Consider the following 10,976-nt stretch of genomic DNA (forward strand, 5'->3'; position numbering starts at 1 on the left):
TCAAGGGTGCATAGTACATTCTCTAGGATAGACCACATATTAGGGCATAAAATGAGTCTCAACAAATTTAAGAAGATTGAAACCATATCAAGCATCTTCTATGACCACAATGGCATGAAACTAGAAATCAACTACAATAGAAAAATTGAAAAAGGGTCAAACACTTGGAAACTAAACAGCATGTTATTAAATAATAAATGGGTCAACAATGAGATCAAGGAAGAAATAAAAAAAATTTCCTTGAAACAAATGAAAATGAGCATACAACAACTCAAAATCTGTGGGACTCAGCAAAAGCAGTCCTGAGAGGGAAGTTCATAGCATTACAGGCATACGTTAAGAAGCTAGAAAAAGCTCAAATAATCAACTTAATCCTGCATCTAAAAGAACTAGAAAAAGAACAGCAAGTAAAGCCTAGAGGAAATATAAGGAAGGAAATAATAAAGATCAGAGCAGAAATAAATGACATAGAGACTAAAAAACAATACATAGTATCAATGAAATCAAGAGCCGGTTCTTTGAAAAGGTAAACAAGATTGATGAACCATTAGCCAGGCTCACCAAGAAAAAAAGAGAGAGGACTCAAATAAATAAAATTAGAAATGAGGGGTGAGACAAGGTGGTGCTGAGTAGGCGGAGGTACCAACATCTACCTCCCAGAACCAAAGTGGATTACAAACTAATTTTATGAACTATCATCTGGAAAAACCAACTTTGGACTAAACTAAGAGGACTCTTCAACCAAGGAACACTGAAGAAGCCACACCGAGACTGGTAGGAAAAGCGGAAATGGGGAAACGCGGAGAGGGCTGCCCAGCTCCCCGGAGCGAACAGCAGCAGGGAGAGACTCACGTGGCGGGAAGTGAGTTTAGCAGAGGGGGAAGGGTCCTGAGCCCCAGGAACAAAGCCCCAGCCTGTAGCCCCAGAGCCCAGAAGAGGCGTAAGGACAGTATTTATCTGGGAACAAGTCAGGATACTGTTTGTGAGAAAGAGTCTGATTTCTCAGACCCAGGATCCTTCTTAAAGGTACCGCGCAGAACATCTCTCTCATAACCACCCACCCGGGGCTCCTGGGGATGGGGGGGAGAGAGGAGAGGATCAAAGTAACAGGAAGACAGTGTAATCTAGGAGGCACAGGGAGAAGCATTTTGGGAGATAGCCACCCTAACCCCTGGGATGAGTCACCTCCCAAAGCTGAAGTGAATATTTCCCCCGGAAACAGCAATACCAGCAAAGGGAAGCAGGAGAGCAGCCAAACAAGCTCCTCCGCGGCATTCAGAGCAGAGTCGCATAGAAGAATGGAGCTTTTGGGTCTACAGTAGTGAGTCTTAGGGTCCTAGCTGCAACGCCCCCACCCACGCGGCTGAGGGCTTGCCGGAGGGCGGGCGGCAGCGTGAGACAAAAGTGCAGTTCTGCTGGCAGGGGTGGAAGCCAGCTGGCCACCACTGGGCTCAGGTGTGAGCTCAATCTTGCCTGGCTGGGGAGAAAGGGGCATGCAAAAGCGGTCAAGCTCAGCTGCCGGCAGCCTGTAATCCAGCCTGCGGGGGGGAAAAGGGCGGGAACCCTGGAAAGGGTGGAGACCAGCCCCTGAGCAAGGGCAGAGGAGCACAGCCTTGCCCCGCCCGTGCAACCCAGGCTTGCAGTCTGACTTGGTAGTCGGCTCCTCCCATGGGGGTGGAGCCAAAATCCCAGTAGAGGTGGAGTTATGCTACTGAACTGAGCTTGGGAACGCAGTCCTGCCCAGTGGTAGAGCCAAGGCTAGCAGCCGTTCCTCGAGTGGGCTCCTCCTGCAAGGGCAGGGTGAAAGCCCAGAAACAGGCGGAGACCCGCAGCTGAGCAAAGATGCTCGCCAGTGCCTCAGGACCGAGTATAACATCACACATGGGGGCAGGGCAAAGGCCAAGGCCACCAACGCTTGTGCACCCGAGCACGTGATCACAGCCACTCCCGTGAGGAGAAAATGCCGAGGCAGAGAAATACAACACAAGTAAACCAAGAGAAATCCCCAGAAAAGGACCTAAGTGAATCAGATATAACCAAATTACCAGAAGCAGAGTTTAAAATAACGATTGTTAGGATGCTCAAAGATATCAGAACAACCATAGATGGCCATTACGAAAACCTAAATAAAGAGATAACAAATATTAAAAAGGACATTGAAATAATAAAAAAGAATCAGTCAGAAATGACAAATACAATATCTGAAATAAAGAATACAATGGAAGGAATTAAAAGCAGGATGAATGAAGCAGAGAATCGAATCAGTGAGTTAGAGGACACGATAAATAAAGGCACGGAAGCAGAGCAGAAAAAAGAAAAGAGACTCAAAAAGTCTGAGGAAACTCTAAGAGAGCTCTGTGACAACATGAAGAAAAATAACATCCGAATCATAGGGGTTCCTGAAAAAGAAGAGAAAGAACAAGGGATAGAGACTTTGTTCAAACATATTATAGCGGAAAACTTCCCCCAATTAAGGCAGGAAAACATTACACATGTCCAAGAAGCACAGAGAACTCCATTAAAGAGAAACCCAAAGAAACCAACACCAAGACACATCATAATTAAAATACCAAAGCTAAATGATAAAGATAAAATATTAAAAGCTGCTAGAGAAAAAAAGACTATGACCTATAAAGGAGCCCCCATAAGGATGACTTCTGACTTCTCAACAGAAACACTTGAGGCCAGAAGGGAATGGCAAGAAATATTCAAAATAATGCAGGACAAAAACCTACAACCAAGACTACTTTATCCAGCAAGACTATCATTTAAAATTGAAGGAGAAATAAAAAGCTTTACAGACAAAAAAAAAACAACTCAAGGAATTCACTGCAACCAAACCAAGGCTGCAAGAAATGCTAAGGGACCTGTTGTAAACAGATCAAAGGAAAAAAAGAATATAGCAAAAGAGGAATACAGTTTCAAAGAAAAAAAATGGCAATAAACAATTACATATCAGTAATAACCTTAAATGTTAATGGATTAAATGATCCGATCAAGAGACATAGGGTAGCTGCATGGATAAGAAAGCAGGACCCATACATATGCTGTCTACAAGAGATACACCTTAAATCAAAAGATGCACACAGACTGAAGATAAAAGGATGAAAAAAAATTTTTCACGCAAATGGAAATGAAAAAAAAAAGCTGGGGTAGCAATACTTATATCAGACAAAATGGACTTTAAAACAAAGACCATAGTTAGAGATAAAGAAGGTCACTACATAATGATAAATGGAGGAATCCAAAAGGAAGATATAACCATTATAAATATCTACGCACCTAATATAGGAACACCTAAATATATAAAGCAGACTTTGATGGACTTAAAGGGCAAGATCAACAGCAATACTATAATAGTAGGGGATTTCAATACCCCATTAACATCATTAGATAGATCCTCAAGAAAGAAAATCAACAAAGAAACAGCAGACTTAAAGGACATATTAGATCAACTCGATTTAATAGATATCTTCAGAACCTTTCACCCTAAAACAGCAAAATATACATTCTTTTCAAGCGCTCATGGTACATTCTCTAGAATAGACCACATGTTAGGGCACAAATTTAAGAAGATTGAAATCATATCGAGCACTTTCTCTGTTCACAGTGGCATTAAACTAGAGATCAACCACAATAGAAAAATTGAAAAACATTCAAACACTTGGAAACTAAATAGCACATTATTAAATAATGAATAGGTTAACATTGAGATCAAAGAAGAAATTTAAAAATTCCTAGAAACAAACGATAATGAGAATACATCAACTCAAAATTTATGGGACACAGAAAAAGCAGTCCTGAGAGGGAAGTTTATAGCATTACAGGCATACCTCAAGAAGCTAGAAAAAGCTCAAATAAACAACTTAACCCTGCATCTAAAAGAACTAGAAAAAGAACAGCAAGTAAAGCCCAGAGCTAGTAGAAGGAAGAAAATAATAAAGATCAGAGTGAAAATAAATGACACAGAGGTTAAAGAAACAATACAGAGGATCAATGAAACCAGGAGCTGGTTCTTTGAAAAGGTAAACAAGATCGATGAATCTTTAATGAGACTCACCAAGAAAAAAAGAGAGAGGAATCAAATAAATAAAATTAGAAACAAGAGTGGAGAAGTAACAACTGACACAACAGAAATACAAAATATTGTAAGAAAATACTATGAAGAACTGTACTCCAAAAAACTAGACAACCGAGATGAAATGGACAAATTCCTTGAATCATATAGTCTTCCAAAAATCAATCTGGAAGAATCAGAAAACCTAAACAGACCAATTACAACAAATGAAATTCAAACAGCTATCAAAAAACTCCCAACAAAGAAAAGTCCTGGGCCTGATGGCTTCACAAGTGAATTCTATGAAATATTCAAAGAACTAACTCCTATCCTTCTCAAGCTATTTCAAAAAATTCAAGAGGAAGGAAGACTTCCAAATTCCTTTTATAAGGCGAGCATAATTCTGATTCCAAAACCAGGCAAAGACAACACAAAAAAAGAAAATTATAGGCCAATATCCCTGATGAACTTAGATGCTAAAATCCTCAACAAAATATTAGCAAACCGGATCCAGCAATATATGGAAAAAATCATACACCATGAAAAAGTGGGATTTATTCTTGGGAGGCAAGACTGGTACAATATTCACAAATCAATCAATGTGATTCATCACATAAACAAAAAAAGGAGAAAAACCACATGATAATTTCAATAGATGCAGAAAAAGCATTTGATAAAATCCAGCACCCATTCATGATCAAAACTCTCAGCGAAGTGGGAATACAGGGAACATACCTCAACATGATAAAGGCCATCTATGACAAACCCACAGCCAACATCATACTCAGTGGGCAAAAATTAAAAGCAATCCCCTTAAGATCAGGAACAAGGCAGGGGTGCCCCCTCTCACCACTCTTATTCAACATAGTTCTGGAAGTCCTAGCCACAGCAATCAGACAAGAAAAAGAAATAAAAGGCATCTGAATTGGAAAAGAAGAAGTAAAACTATCATTATTTGCAGATGATATGATATTGTATATAGAAAACACTAAAGTCTCAGTCAAAAAACTACTAGACCTGATAAATGAATTCGGCAAGGTGGCAAGATATAATATCAATACTCAGAAATCAGAGGCATTTTTATACACTAATAATGAACTGTCAGAAAGAGAAATCAAGGAATCAATCCCCTTTACCATTGTAACCAAAAAAATAAAGTACCTAGGAATAAATCTAACCAAGGAGATTAAAGACTTGTACTCGGAAAATTATAAAACATTGATAAAAGAAATCAGGGAAGATACGAATAAGTGGAGGCATATACCGTGCTCATGGTTAGGAAGAATAAACATCATTAAAATGTCTATATTACCCAAAGCAATTTATAAATTCAATGCAATACCCATTAAAATACCGATCACTTACTTCAAAGATTTAGAACACATATTCCAAAAATTTATATGGAACCAAAAGAGAACATGAATAGCCTCAGCAATCTTGAAAAGGAAGAATAAAGCGGGAGGTATCACACTTCCAGATATGAAGTTATATTATAAGGCCATTGTACTCAAAACAGCATGGTACTGGCATAAGAACAGGCACATAGATCAATGGAACAGAACAGAGAACCCAGAAATAAACCCACAGCTCTACGGACAACTGATATTTTACAAAGGAGGTAAGGAAATACAATGGAGTAAAGACAGCCTCTTCAACAAATGGTGTTGGGAAAATTGGACAGCTACCTGCAAAAAAATGAAACTAGACCACCAACTTACACCACTCACAAAAATAAACTCAAAATGGATAAAAGACTTAAATGTAAGCCGTGAAACCATAAGCATCTTAGAAGAAAACATAGGCAGTAAGCTCTCTAACATCTCTTGCAGCAATATATTGGCTGATTTTTCTCCACAGGCAAGTGAAATAAAAGACAGGATAAACAAATGGGACTTTATCAAACTAAAAAGCTTCTGCACAGTTAAAGACAGTAAGAACAGAATAAAAATACAAACTACACACTGGGAGAATATATTTGACATTGCGTCTGATAAGGGGTTAATAACCAAAATTTATAAAGAACTTGTAAAACTTAATACCAGGAAGACAAACAATCCAATCCAAAAATGGGCAAAAGAAATGAATAGACACTTCTCAAAAGAGGACACACAGATGGCCAATAGGCATAAGAAAAAATGTTCAACATCACTAATGATTAGAGAAATACAAATTAAAACCACAATGAGATATCACCTCACACCAGTCACAATGCGCTCATCAATAAAACAACACAGAATAAGTGCTGGCGAGGATGTGGAGAAAAGGGAACCCTCCTGCGCTGCTGGTGGGAATGCAGACTGGTGCAGCCACTGTGGAAAACAGTATGGAGATTCCTCAAGAAATTAAAAATCGAACTGCCTTTTGACCCAGCTATACCACTGTTAGGAATATACCCCAAGAACACCATAGCACTGTTTGAAAAGAAGAAATGCACCCCCATGTTTATGGCAGCATTGTTCACAATAGCAAAGATCTGGAAACAGCCCAAGTGTCCATCAGAGGATGAGTGCATTAAAAAGCTTTGGTATATATATACTATGGAATACTACTCAGCCATAAGAAATGATGACATAGGATCTTTTGTTATCAAGGATGGGCCTTGATAACATTATACTGAGCGAAAGAAGTAAATCAGAAAAAACTAAGAACTATATGATTCCATACATAGGTGGGACATAAAGGTGAGACTCAGAGACATGGACAACAGTGTTGGGGGTACAGGATGGGGGGAGGACAGGGAAGGGTTTGGGGGAGGGGAGGGGCACAAAGATCATGGCTTTTCAGCATTTGTCATATTCCCCCTTTAATCTATAGACAGACAGAAAATATTTACTTATGGTGTTTCCAATATAAAGACTGCTGTCTTAGGGACAAATGCTGATGAACTATTTCAGCAGTTTCTCCTTCTTCAAAGACTTATATGTCAACATAGAGCTCCGTGTTTCATAGGACATACTCAAGCTCACTCCATGCTTCCTGGAGCTTTAACACAAGGGAATGCCCTTTTTTTCTCTCTCTCTCTCTTTTTTCCTATTTTCTTTTTCTTTTTTTTTTTTTGTTTTGTTGTATTTTTTCTTTTATTCATTTATTTTTTGTATTTTTCTGAGGATGGAAATGGGGAGGCAGTCAGGCAGACTCCCGCATGCGCCTGACCGGGATCCACCTGGCATGCCTACTGGGGGGGGGGGGGAATGCTTTGCCCATCTGGAGTGTTGCTCTGTTACAACTAGAGCCATTCTAGGGACTGGGGCAGAGGCCATGGGGCCATCCTTAGTGCCTGGGGTGGCTTTGCTCAGGTGGAGAGAGACAGAGAGTAGGGAGGGGAGGGAGAGGGGGAGGGGTGGAGAGGTAGATGGGCGCTTCTCCTGTGTGCCAAGAATCGAACCCGGGAATCCTGCACACCAGGCCAATGACTCCTACGGGTCTACCATATCATGCTTTTTACTTAAAAAAAAAAATTACATTTCTTTTGAAGGCTGATGAACAGGAGACACCAAATCTTTTTTACCTGCAAACTATTGTACTACCTTCTTTATTAGATCCAGCTAATAACACTGTTTTGTCTTTTTCCAAATAGCTCCAGATATATGAGAAAGATTTATATAGGCAGATGGGGATCCTCAAACCCCTCAGCGAGATCTTCTGAGCATGGCTTTTAAGATACCTAGAGGCAGAAAAAGCCCAATAGAGATCAGGGGAACTACCAGCTTTTAGGATACACCCTTAAAGGCACCAACGCCCCATAGGGGTCTCATAGGATGCCATCTGGGTCCTGCTTCAATAGTGGAAAGGAAGGTCATTGAGCTAAAGCCTGCCAGGCTTACATGCCTCTGCTGTGAGGAAACAGGGACACTGGAGGGTAGGCTTCCCCCTCGCTCCTCTAAGGGAGGGTTCAGTCTCTTCCAGCCCTGCTCCAGGCACCTATGACCTAACCTTGCCCAGAAAGCTGGGGTTTGCCACTGAAGGCTGAAGGTGCCCAGGGCCGTTGGCCCCATCTATGACACTGTGGATGAGCCTAGGGTATTTCTTCCAAGAAGCAGGTAAACTGATCTCATTTGCACAAGGGCCACTTAACTATGTTTTGCCTGAATAGTCAGGTTTTTTAATTCTTCCCTCAAAGATCTCTGTTGTGGGTGTTGATAGTCCTATTTTCTGCTGCTTTGCTTAGTATATAGTGTTTCCTTTATCCCTCCTACCTCAAAGCCCCACTCATATGTCAGGCTGGGACCTACTCCTAATGTAGAGCTCTCCTTCCCCCTTTTGCCAACTTGTATTATGAATTTACCTTTGCCACCGAGCATAGTGTATCCCAAGGTTCTCTTTACCTTGCCACAGTCACAGAGCCCCTGGGAAAAGCAACCTGGTCTCAACTCTCCAGGCAGAGGAGAACAGAAGCTCCATATCCACGCATGCTGCAAATGGCTTTTCCAGTCTACCTGAATCAATACCAGCTAGAAGCAGCTGTCACTGGGACTTGGACATGAGCTGCAAAGTATAGAATGGTGACAACAATTCCAGTGCCATGCGGACTTTTCCCGTGTGGACTTTTCCTGGACTCCTGCTCCCTGTGACAGCTCCTAACAGACTGAACTGTGGTTGGGTTGCTTTTCTCAGGGACTTGGCATGGTGATGGGGCCAACTTGGACTTGGTGAACATGTTAAGGACACTACTCTTTTATGGATTCTTGCTATATTGGCCAAGAGTTTTCTTAAAGGCTTTTAATCACTGTAAAAAAAATAGAAGAATGGATAAAGAAGATGGGGCACATAGACACCATGGTATACTATTCAGCTAGAAGAAATAATGACATCGGATCACTTACAGCAGAATGGTGGAATCCTGATAACATTATGCGGAGTGAAATAAGCAAATCAGAAAAAAACAAGAACTGCAGGATTCCATACATTGGTGGGACATAAAAGCGAGACTAAGAGACATGGACAGGAGTGTGGTGGTTTCGGGGGGTGGGGAGAGGGAAGGAGGGAGAAGGGGAAGGGGAGGGGGAGGGGTACAAAAAAAACTGGATAAAGGGTGACGGAGGACGTTCTCTCTTTTGGTTATGGGTATGCAGTAGAACTGAATGACAAGATAACCTGAAAATGTTTTCTTTGAATATATGTAACCTGATTTATTGATGTCACCCCATTAAAATAAAAATTTATTTATAAAAAAAAAAGAAATGAGGGTGTAGAAGTAACAACGGACACAGCAGAAATACAAAGGATTGTAAGAAAATACTATGAAAAACTGTATGCCAAAAAATTAGACAACCTAGATGAAATGGACAAATTCTTTGAAACATATAATCTTTCAAACATCAATCTGAAAGAATCAGAAAACCTAAACAGACCGATTACAAAAAATGATATCGAAACAGTTATCAAAAAACTCCCAACAAACAAAGCCCTGGGCCAGATGGCTTCACAGGTGAATTCTACCAAACATTCAAAGAAGAACTAACTCCTATCCTTCTCAAGCTATTTCAAAAAATTCAAGAGGAGGGAAAACTTCCAAACTGCTTTTATGAGGCAAGCATAATACTGATTCCAAAACCAGGCAAAGACAACACAAAGAAAGAAAATTATAGGCCAATATCCCTAATGAATTTAGATGCTAAAATTCTCAACAAAATATTAGCAAACCAGATCCTGCAATACATGAAAAAAATCATACATCATGATCAAGTGGGATTTATTTTGGGGATGCAAGGCTGGTAAAATATTTGCAAATCAATCAATGTGATTCATCACATAAACAAAAGAAAGAACAAAAACCACATGATAATTTCAATAGATGCAGAAAAAGCATTTGATAAAATCCAGCACCCATTCATGATCAGAACTCTCAGCAAAGTGGGAACATATCTCAACATGATAAAGGCCATCTATGACAGGCTCACAGCCAACATCATATTCAATGGGCAAAAGTTAAAAGCAATCCCTTTAAGATTAGGAACAAGGCAGGGGTGCCCCCTTTCACCACTCTTATTCAATATAGTCCTGGAAATCCTAGCCACACCTATCAGACAAGAAGAAGAAATAAAAAACATCCAAATTGGAAAAGAAGAAGTAAAACTATCATTATTTGCTGATGATATGATACTGTACATAGAAAACCCTAAAGTCGCACTCAAAAACTATTGGACCTGATAAATAAATTCCGCAAGGTGCCAGGATATAAAATTAATGCTCAGAAATCAGAGGCATTTTTATACACCAATAATGATCTGTCTAAAAGAGAAATTAAGAAAACAATCCTCTTCACTATTGCAACAACAAAAAATAATAAAGTAAATAGGAGTAAATTTAACCAAGGAAGTTAAAGACTTGTACTCAAAAAATTATAAAATATTGATAAAAGAAATCAAAAAAAGATACAAACAAGTGGAAGCATATACCATGTTCATGGTTAGGAAGAATAAACATCATTAACATGTCTATATTACCCAAAGCAATTTATAAATTCAATGCAATTTCTATTAAAATACCAATGACATATTTCAAAGATATAGAACAAATATTCCAAAAATTTATGTGAAACCTTAAAAGAACACAAATAGCCTCAGCAATCTTGAAAAGAAGAATAAAGTGGGTGGTATCACACTTCCAGATGTCAAGTTATACTGCAAGGCCATTGTACTCAAAACAGCCTGGTACTGGCATATAGATCAATGGAATAGAACAGAGAACCCAGAAATAAACCCACACCTTTATGGACAATTGATATTTGACAAGGGTGGAAATAGCCTACAATGGAGTAAAGATAGTCTCTTTAACAAATGGTGTTGCAAAAATTGGATAGTTACCTGCAAAAAAAATGAAACTAGACCACCAACTTACACTGTTCACAAAAATAAACTCAAAATGGATAAAAGACCTAAATGTAAATCATAAACCATAAGCATCCTAGAGGAAAACA

This window comes from Saccopteryx leptura, chromosome 7, assembly GCF_036850995.1.
Source record: "Saccopteryx leptura isolate mSacLep1 chromosome 7, mSacLep1_pri_phased_curated, whole genome shotgun sequence".
NCBI lineage: Eukaryota > Metazoa > Chordata > Mammalia > Chiroptera > Emballonuridae > Saccopteryx > Saccopteryx leptura.